We start from the raw sequence: 10256 nt of genomic DNA, 5'->3' as shown, positions 1-10256 counted from the left end.
CCCGCCCAGCCACGAGGATCCCCAAGGCAGCAATGCAAAGTCTCGGCGGCCGTTTGATGCCGCTCCAAGGGCAGACCACCTACTCTGGACGGCGGGCCCTGGGTGGTCTGAACTCCTGTGTCACTCTGTGTAGACCCTGCCGGCCCTGTAGCGTGGTGGTGGTGTTGTCATCGTCAGGTGGGGCCCGTCATGACATGCTGTCCCTTATTAATAACCGATGCATTAGCCCGCCTTTGTGCTTGGTGACGCCCCTGTTTCCGCCCTTCCTCGCCTCTCCTCCTGGCCCGTGCCGGTGGAGGGAGGAGGAGAGAGTGGAGGAAAGGTGAGAGGAGGGAGAGGTAGGAGGGATGAGAGGAAGATGGAGAAAAGGGAGGGAAAGGAAAGTGAGGAAAATGACACTTTGATTAATACTCCGTTCACCTTTCCTCACATTTTTCCGTTTTTCTTCCTTTCCTCACTTCTCAGGTTGATGCTCGTTGTGGTGGAGGGAGGAGGAGGGAGTGGAGGAGAGGTGAGAGGAGGGAGAGATAGGAGGGACGAGGGAGAGAGAGAGAAAACGGAGGGAAAAGAGAGAAAAAAATGAGAAAAAATCCGTTCACCTTTATATTTTCCTCCATCTCTTCCTTTCCTCTCTTTTCCTCTTGATTCTCGTGGTGGAGGAGGGAGGAGGAGGGAGTGGAGGAGAGGTGAGAGGAGGGAGAGATAGGAGGGACGAGGGAGAGAGGGAAAAAACGGAGGGAAAAGAGAGAAAAAAATGAGAAAAAAATCCGTTCACCTTTATATTTTCCTCCATTTCTTCCTTTCCTCTCTTTTCCTCTTGATTCTCGTGGTGGAGGAGGGAGGAGGAGGAGGAGGAGGAGGAGAGGAGAGAGAGGGACGAGGGAGAGAGGGAGAAAACGGAGGGAAAAGAGAGAAAAAAATGAGAAAAAAATCCGTTCACCTTTATATTTTCCTCCATTTCTTCCTTTCCTCGCTTTTCCTCTTGATTCTCGTGGTGGAGGAGGGAGGAGGAGGGAGTGGAGGAGAGGTGGGAGGAGGGAGAGATAGGAGGGACGAGGGAGAGAGGGAGAAAACGGAGATAAAAGAGAGACAGGGAGGGAGAGGAAGAGGGAGGAGGAAGTCTTATGTGTCTTTGCAGTGAAGGTTACCTCGTTGAACTGTTTTCCTTCGCCTCTTTCTCCCTCTCGTTTTCCTCCATTTCCTCCCTCTCCCCCTCTTCCCTCCCTTCTCTCCCTCCTCCTACCTCTTCCTCATTCCTTCCTCCTCCCTCCTCCGCCTCGATAATCAACAGGAAAAGCGAGAAAAGGAGGAAAAAAAGGGAAAATGTAAGAAATATGAAGGGATACTTTTTAATATTTTTCTCTTTTCCCTCCATTTCCTCCCTCTCCCCCTCTTTCCTCCCTTCTCTCCCTCCTCCTACCTCTTCCTCATTCCTTCCTCCTCCCTCCTCCGCCTCGATAGTCAACAGGAAAAGCGAGAAAAGGAGGAAAAAAAGGGAAAATGTAAAAAATATGAAGGGATACTTTTTAATATTTTTCTCTTTTCCCTCTCCCCCTCTTCCCTCCCTTCTCTCCCCCCTCCCACCCCTCCCTCATTCCCTCCTCCTCCCTCCTCCACCATGATAGTCAACAGGAAAAGCGAGAAAAGGAGGAAAAAAAGGGAAAATGTAAGAAATATGAAGGGATAGTTTTATATATTTTCCTCTTTTCCTCTCCGTCTCCTCTCCCTCCTCCTCTCTCTCCTCCTCCTACCTCTCTTCCTCATTCCTTCCTCCCTCCTCCACCTCGATACTCAACAGGAAAAGCGAGAAAAGGAGGAAAAAAAGGGAAAATATAAGAAATATGAAGGGATACTTTTTCATATTTTCTTCTTTTCCCTCCATTTTCCCCCTCTCCCCCTCTTTCCTCCCTTCTCTCCCTCCTCCTACCTCCTCCTCATTCCTTCCTCCTCCCTCCACGCCCAACAGAAACACTAAAAAAAAAGAGAAACAGAGAAAAAAAGAACAAAACAAAGATGAAGATTTTTTTCCAAGAGGTTAAATTTTCCCGTCTCTCTCTCTCTCTCTCTCTCTCTCTCTCCACACACACACACGAAAGAGATTGTTACATGGTTTTATGGAGGATGAAAGGGTTGAGAGAGAGAGAGAGAGAGAGAGAGAGAGAGAGAGAGAGAGAGAGAGACCGGAAAATCTACCATCTTGAAAACAAACAAAAAATCATCCACCTCTCGCTTTATTTTCCTCTCTCTCTCTCTCTCTCTCTCTTTAGGGTTACTGATGGCCGTGGAGGGAGGAGGAGGGAATGGAGGAGAGAGGAGGGAGGGAAGAGGGAGAGAGGGAGGAAAGGGAGGGAAAACAAAGGGAAGGAGATTGGAGCAGGCCACCTTAAAAACAATCTCTCATTTTTCATTATGCCTCTCTCTCTCGGGTTAATGTTGAGAGAGAGAGAGAGAGAGAGAGAGAGAGAGAGAGAGAGAGAGAGAGAGAGAGAGAGAGACTGCCTGGGCCGATATATATTCGAACCTGCCTGAGTTTTTCTTCTCTCTCTAGGGTTAATGTTGTGCAAGAAGAGAGAGAGAGAGAGAGAGAGAGAGAGAGAGAGAGAGAGAGAGAGAGAGAGAGCGCACTGCCATCCTTTCCCGACAAACTACTCGTCAATATATAAACTTCGATAAACCAACCATTGATAAAGTAGTAAACAAAAACCTAAACCATTATGTGTAAAGCCTTAAAGAAATAGTAAATAAATCTATCACATATTTAGAGTAAGAGTAACCAAAGAGACGTTATGTAACCCACTGAAGGGGGAGAATTCATTGCCAGAGACTTTATGAAGGTTCGTAAAGGGCTGTCAATCACTATTTGGGCGGTTGTGTTCCAAGCTTCCCCTCACTAAGAGCCGATTCCACAGTCCAACACAGTGTCTTCGTAACAGCCCGAACCAAACTACAGAATCCCATACAATCCAAAATGGGGAGGTCTTCGATGCCACACTAAATACACAAGACTTTTCCGGTATAGTTTCGTCAAATTTGTGAACTTAAATATAAACACCAGACACTATACAAGGAAATTTCGAAGGCTCTGGTATTGGTTTGGGAGCTTACTAACCGATCATGGGGAACTGTGAAACTGGCCCTAAGAGACATCGGTCACTACCAACACAAAAACAACGGCAGCTTTTAATCAGTTTTTCCCCTTCATTGTGTTCCAAGCTCATCATTGCCAACACAAAAAACAACGGCAGATTCTGAACTGTTCCTCGCCTTCACTGTGTCCCAAGCTCATCATTGCCAACACAAAAAACAACGGCAGATTCTGAACTGTTCCTCGTCTTCACTGTGTTCCAAGCTCATCATTGCCAACACAAAAAACAACGGCAGATTCTGAACTGTTCCTCGCCTTCACTGTGTTGCAAGCTCATCATTACCAACACAAAAAACAACGGCAGCTTCTGAACTGTTCCTCGTCTTCACTGTGTTCCAAGCTCATCATTACCAACACAAAAACCAACGGCAGATTCTGAACTGTTCCTCGCCTTCATTGTGTTGCAAGCTCATCATTGCCAACAAAAAACAACGGCAGATTCTGAACTGTTCCTCGTCTTCACTGTGTTGCAAGCTCATCATTGCCAACACAAAAACCAACGGCAAATTCTGAACTGTTCCTCGCCTTCATTGTGTTGCAAGCTCATCATTGCCAACACAAAAACCAACGGCAGATTCTGAACTGTTCCTCGCCTTCATTGTGTTGCAAGCTCTCCCTCACTAAGAGACGTCATTCACTACCAACACAAAAACCAACGGCAATTTTTCAGTCACCGCCGAGTGGCCTAAGACTACCCCCATGCTGTCGTGAAGACCACCTGTCAACCCGGACTCTGGATTCCCTTTTAAAATAGAACCGAAGATGAGCTCCGTGGGGCAGCATGAGCCTAGCAAGATGGCACCAATACAAACACTTGCCCGTGCCATAACAGGCTGAGACCGACCACCAGGCCCACCAAGAAGGCTTACCGGCGCCAAAGGCCATACGTGAATAAAATAGCGGCATCTTCTAAATCGCCCTTCGCTTTCGTTGAGTTCCAGACACTTTACCTTCAATGACTTTCTTCTGAAAATTGTTGCGTCATTCTACTGCTAACAGAGGACGCCGATATCTTGGGTGCCACTAAATTTCTCAAACTGAAACGCAAGATCCGTTTATATATTTTTTCTTTACCCCTTGGCTGCGGATTTCCTACAATAAGACATCACCAAACTACAGAGCATTGTGTCTGCTACAATGCAATGAAGAAAAATATAAAGTCATGCACCTTGGGAGGGGAAATCCAGCATATCAATAGCACATGGGAAACACTCCACTATCCACCACAGAGGCAGAGAAAGACCTGGGAGTGTATGTTACCAGGCTACCAGTGAAGGGATATCCAGCACACCAATACCACATGGGAAACACTCCACTATCCACCACAGAGGCAGAGAAAGACCTGGGAGTGTATGTTACCAGGCTACCAGTGAAGGGATATCCAGCACACCAATACCACATGGGAAACACTCCACTATCCACCACAGAGGCAGAGAAAGACCTGGGAGTGTATGTTACCAGGCTACCAGTGATGGGATATCCAGCACACCAATAGCACATGGGAAACACTCCACTATCCACCACAGAAGCAGAGAAAGACCTGGGAGTGTATGTTACCAGGCTACCAGTTAAGGGATATCCAGCTCACCAATACCACATGGGGAACACTCCACTATCCACCACAGAGGCAGAGAAAGACCTGGGAGTGTATGTTACCAGGCTACCAGTGAAGGGATATCCAGCACACCAATACCACATGGGAAACACTCCACTATCCACCTCAGAAGCAGAGAAAGACCTGGGAGTGTATGTTACCAGGCTACCAGTGAAGGGATATCCAGCACACCAATACCACATGGGAAACACTCCACTATCCACCACAGAGGCAGAGAAATACCTGGGAGTGTATGTTACCAGGCTACCAGTGAAAGGATATCCAGCACACTAATACCACACGGGAAACACTCCACTATCCACCACAGAGGCAGAGAAAGACCTGGGAGTGTATGTCACCAGGCTACCAGTGAAGGGATATCCAGCATACCAATACCACATGGGAAACACTCCACTATCCACCACAGAGGCAGAGAAAGACCTGGGAGTGTATGTTACCAGGCTACCAGTGAAGGGATATCCAGCACACCAATAGCACATGGGAAACACTCCACTATCCACCACAGAGGCAGAGAAAGACCTGGGAGTGTATGTTACCAGGCTACCAGTGAAGGGATATCCAGCACACCAATACCACATGGGAAACACTCCACTATCCACCACAGAGGCAGAGAAAGACCTGGGAATGTATGCTACCAGGCTACCAGTGAAGGGATATCCAGCACACCAATACCACATGGGAAACACTCCACTATCCACCACAGAGGCAGAGAAAGACATGGGAGTGTATGTTACCAGGCTACCAGTGAAGGCAAAATCCCTGACAATTGCAGCGGACGGGTTAAACTTGAATTCAGAATACCTTCCTTGATCTTAAATTCTGGATATGTTCTTTTAAGCAAAATCATAATATTTCTTCAAACATACTCCGAATACTTGCTTGAAAGGACATCTTGAGAAGTCTTGGTAGCAGTAGCATGCCCCCCCATTCCCCCTCCTCTTCCCCCTCCTCACCGGCACTCTCTCCCCCACCTCCTCTTGCTGCCAGACGCCTCCGTGGACTAGTGGTTAGCGTGCCTACCTACGAATCAGCGGCCCGGGTTCGAATATATATCGGCCCGGGCAGTTTCTCTAATATATATTTGTTTCATGGCTCTTACACGTTTTTCTTTTTTTCTTTTTTCTTTCTTTGTTTATTTATTTATTTATTTATTTTTTCTTTATTTTTCTCTCTTTCTTTCCTTCTAACTCTCTGTCTTTCTTTCTTTCTTTTTTTCTCCACATATTTCCGACAATTTTGATGAGTAACGAGTTTTTCCTCTCTCTCTCTCTCTACGACAAAGGAAATTCTTTATAAATGAACCACCACCACCACCACCACCACAATGATGACGTCACGGATCAAAGTCTCCTGTGATTGGTCAGTTTCCCTCCGTCCTTAGCTGTGATTGGCTGGCTGGCTTGTGAGGTCGTTTTGTAACATACAGACAGACAGACACACGAGTACTAGAATGAGGGAAGAAAGGAAGGAAGGGAAGAAAGGAAGGAAGGAAGGAAAGAAGGAAGGAAGGAAGGAAGGAAGCAAGGAAGGAGAGAAAGAAGGAAGGAAGGAAGGAGAGAAAGAAGGAAGGAAGGAAGGAAGGAGAGAAACATGGAAATATGGAAACATGGAAATGCAGGCAACAGAAAGCGCATTGGCTCATTACGAGGTCGCCCGCTTGGATGATTTAATCTGCTCGACCGCCACTTGGGGCTTGAGGAGCAGATGAAAGCACCTCGATATTGAGGAGCAGATGAAAGCACCTCGATATTGAGGAGCAGATGAAAGCACCTCAATATTGAGGAGCAGATGAAAGCACCTCGATATTGAGGAGCAGATGAAAGCACCTCGATATTGAGGAGCAGATGAAAGCACCTCGATATTGAGGAGCAGATGAAAGCACCTCGATATTGAGGAGCAGATGAAAGCACCTCGATATTGAGGAGCAGATGAAAGCACCTCGATATTGAGGAGCAGATGAAAGCACCTCAATATTGAGGAGCAGATGAAAGCACCTCGATATTGAGGAGCAGATGAAAGCACCTCGATATTGAGGAGCAGATGAAAGCACCTCGATATTGAGGAGCAGATGAAAGCACCTCGATATTGAGGAGCAGATGAAAGCACCTCGATATTGAGGAGTAGATGAAAGCACCTCGATATTGAGGAGCAGATGAAAGCACCTCGATATTGAGGAGCAGATGAAAGCACCTCGATATTGAGGAGCAGATGAAAGCACCTCGATATTGAGGAGCAGATGAAAGCACCTCGATATTGAGGAGCAGATGAAAGCACCTCGATATTAAGGAGCAGATGAAAGCACCTCGATATTAAGGAGCAGATGAAAGCACCTCGATATTAAGGAGCAGATGAAAGCACCTCGATATTAAGGAACAGATGAAAGCACCTCGATATTAAGGAGCAGATGAAAGCACCTCGATATTGAAGAGCAAATGAAAGCACCTCGATATTGAGGAGCAGATGAAAGCACTTCGTTATTCAGTTTACTCCCGACGCAGCGAAATGACGGTCGATTCTATATTTGAAGGAATTGATGGTATTCGCATTTACTACTTCTGAGGGAAGATTGTTCCAGTGGCGGATGACTCGGTTTGAAAAGAAACTCCTTCCAATGTCTGTGTTACATCGACTCGACTGAATGGGTAAACCGTTATTTCTAGTTCTTGAGTTGGTTTGCAGTTCAAAGAATTTGGAGAAAGAAGGAAGGAAGGAAAGAAGGAAGGGAGGGAGGAAGAAAGGAAGAGAGGAAGGGAGGGAGGAAGAAAGGAAGAGAGGAAGGAAGGAAGTGAGAAAGGAAGGAAGGAAGGAAGAAAGGAAGGATGGAAGGAAGAAAGAAAGGAAAATGTGAGAACTAGAAAAAACAGGAAAAAGAGAAAAAAAAAGAAAAACAGAAAGAAAGGAAGAAAAAAAGAAAGATGAGAGAGAGAGAGAGAGAGAGAGAGAGAGAGAGAGAGAGAGAGAGAGAGAGAGAGAGAGAGAGAGAGAGAGAGAGAGAGAGAGAGACTGACAGGAAATAAACAAAGAAGTGAAGATGAGGAAGAACTTAAGGAAGATAAATACACTAATGAAAGGGAGGAGGAGGAGGAGGAGGAGGAGGAGGAGGAGGAGGAAGAAGAAGAGTGGTGGTGGAGGAGGAGGAGGAGGAGGAGGAAGAAGAGTGGTGGTGGAGGAGGAGGAGGAGGAGGAGGAAGAAGAAGAGTGGTGGTGAAGGAGGAGGAGGAGGAGGAAGAGGTGGAGGAGGAGGGGGAAGATGATGGGAGTGGAGAAAAAAGAAGAGTTATGAAAGGAAGAGAGGAAGAAGAAGAGGTGAAAGAGGAGGAGGAGAAGGAGGAGGAGGTGGAGGAGGAGGAGAAGGAGGAGGAGGACTTAAGAGACAAGAATGGATTTAAGGAAACTATTTTTAGAATTAAGACACTCTCTCTCTCTCTCTTCTTCTTCTTCTTCTTTTTCTTCTTCTTCTTCCATTACTATTATTATTATTATTATTATTATTATTATTATTATTAGGTTTACGTCCGTGTGTAAGTATGTATGTATGTATGTATGTATGTATGTAGTGTCTATCAGTATCAATATATCTATCTATCTGTCCATCTATCTATCTCTCTATCTATCTATCCATCTATATCTATCTTTCTATCTATCTATCTCTCTATCTATCTATCCATCTATATCTATCTTTCTATCTATCTATCTCTCTATCTATCTATCTATCTATCTATCTATCTATCTGTCTGTCTGTCTGTCTATTTTCTGGGCTTTCCCTTTCCTGAAACGTCAATTTTTCACTCTCTGTATCCACATCAAAGGAGGAGGAGGAGGAGGAGGAAGAGGAGGAGGAGGAGGAGGAGGAGGAAGAGGAGGAGGAAGAGGAGGAGGAGGAGGAGGAGGAGGAAGAGGAGGAGGAAGAGGAGGAGGAGGAGGAGGAGGAGGAAGAGGAGGAGGAAGAAGAGATGCCAACTTTACCTCCTCACCAACACCACTATTACCGCAGCTTTCCTCCTCCTCCTCCTCCTCCTCCTCCTCCTCCTCCTCTTCCTCCTCCTCTTCCTCCTCCTCCTCCGTTTCCTCATCCTAATTCTCGTTTTTCGTTTCTTAATTCTCTTCCTCATGCGTCTCCTCCTCCTCCTCCTCTTCCTCTTCCTCTCCTCTTCTTTCTTTTCGTGTTGCTTCTGTTCCTCCTCCTCTGCGAATGTTGCAAAAAATAATGAAGAAGAGGTTGAAAATATCACGACGCCTCTTTGGGTCGATACCGTGAAAGTGGAGTCTGATCCGAGGACATTTGTGGCTCCCTCTACAGATGGGGACTCCGAGGCTGATTGTTCCATCGCCGTAATAATTTGGTATACATTTGAGGAAGCGGTGTGTGTGTGTGTGTGTGTGTGTGTGTGTGTGTGTGTGTGTGTGTGTGGAGGGTAACTTGCCTTTAACCCCTTGACTGCGGATTTCCTACCAGAAGACCTCACCAAGCTACAGGAATGGAATAAAAAGTGTCTGTTACAATTCAGTGAAGAAAAATGTAAAGTCCTGCATCTTGGGAGGGATATCCAGCATACCAATACCACATGGGAAACACTCACTATCCACCACCGAGGCAGAGAAAGACCTGGGACTATAATATGCTACCAGGCTACCAGTGAAAGCCAAATCCGTGCCAATCGCAGCGGACGGGTTAAAGAGCATGCTGAACTACTCTCTGGTGTTGATGAGACAATATGAAAACGGAAAGTGAGGACACGGGAAGGTCTTTGATAGCAAGCATCCTCTCGTCTCCAGTATACACATTACCGGGAGTGGCTTGCGCCCTTCTCGGCAGGTGGTATATTCCTATTACCTACACGGAGAACTAAAATTTTCCATATCGAAGTTTGTTGATGGCACCGAAGTGAATAGGAAACCCCTCACGACGGGCGACTGCTTGTTCATACGGAAAGATCTCGACCGGTTCATCCAGTGGTCTGAAATGAGCTAGGCAAATGTCCTTCAATGTTGTCAAGTGTAAACTCCTGCACGTTGGGTCTGGGAACGATAACTACACATACAAGGGGCGTGGGAAGCCTCCGGAAGCCATACAGGAGGAATCGGACCTCGGGGTTACCATCAGCAGTGACTCCAAACATACACAGCGCCGTCACTCTGCTTGTAAGAAGATTACCATGCGCGGAGCCACGGCGAGGAACTTCATTACCCCGAGCCTTACCTGGTGTGTCTGTGCAGTGCAGCCCCGTATTCTCTGTCACTGCCGGCTCTCATAACTGTTTCCAAAAGCCACATAGGAGATTAGTCTGGTTTTCTTGAGTGTTTTTAACCCGGTAGCTGCGGGGATCATGTTTCTTAAAGGCCCCTCTAAGCGAGAAAAAGGAGAAAAAATCATCACTCACGCAAACCATTTCATAATATATTTCAACGCATTTGTGATCAGTTTATGCATCATCTATGTTGGGGGTTTATATCATGGCAAAAATATGGCCCGTCGCTAGATGTGTTGGATTTTCA

At 46.3% G+C, this 10256-nt stretch overlaps 1 long non-coding RNA gene across 5 annotated transcripts; it reads right to left on the bottom strand.

Moving 5' to 3' along the window:
* Nucleotides 1-4170: 4170 nt before the first annotated feature.
* Nucleotides 4171-5539, bottom strand: LOC126993944 (uncharacterized). Of its 5 annotated transcripts, XR_007748594.1 has the most exons (4): nucleotides 5478-5539; nucleotides 5082-5378; nucleotides 4884-4982; nucleotides 4171-4586 (listed from the first exon to the last, which is right to left on the bottom strand). It is a non-coding gene; the product is annotated as an uncharacterized LOC126993944 (long non-coding RNA). The 5 variants fall into 5 exon arrangements; XR_007748592.1 differs by lacking the exons at nucleotides 4884-4982; nucleotides 5478-5539 and adding an exon at nucleotides 4686-4864 and having other exon boundaries at nucleotides 5063-5470; XR_007748593.1 differs by lacking the exons at nucleotides 4884-4982; nucleotides 5478-5539 and adding an exon at nucleotides 4785-4864 and having other exon boundaries at nucleotides 5063-5470.
* Between the last annotated feature and the right edge of the window lie 4717 nt (nucleotides 5540-10256).

This window comes from Eriocheir sinensis, unplaced genomic scaffold (genome assembly GCF_024679095.1).
Source record: "Eriocheir sinensis breed Jianghai 21 unplaced genomic scaffold, ASM2467909v1 Scaffold7, whole genome shotgun sequence".
NCBI classification, from domain to species: domain Eukaryota; kingdom Metazoa; phylum Arthropoda; class Malacostraca; order Decapoda; family Varunidae; genus Eriocheir; species Eriocheir sinensis.
This window is presented reverse-complemented; position numbering and strand designations above follow the sequence as displayed.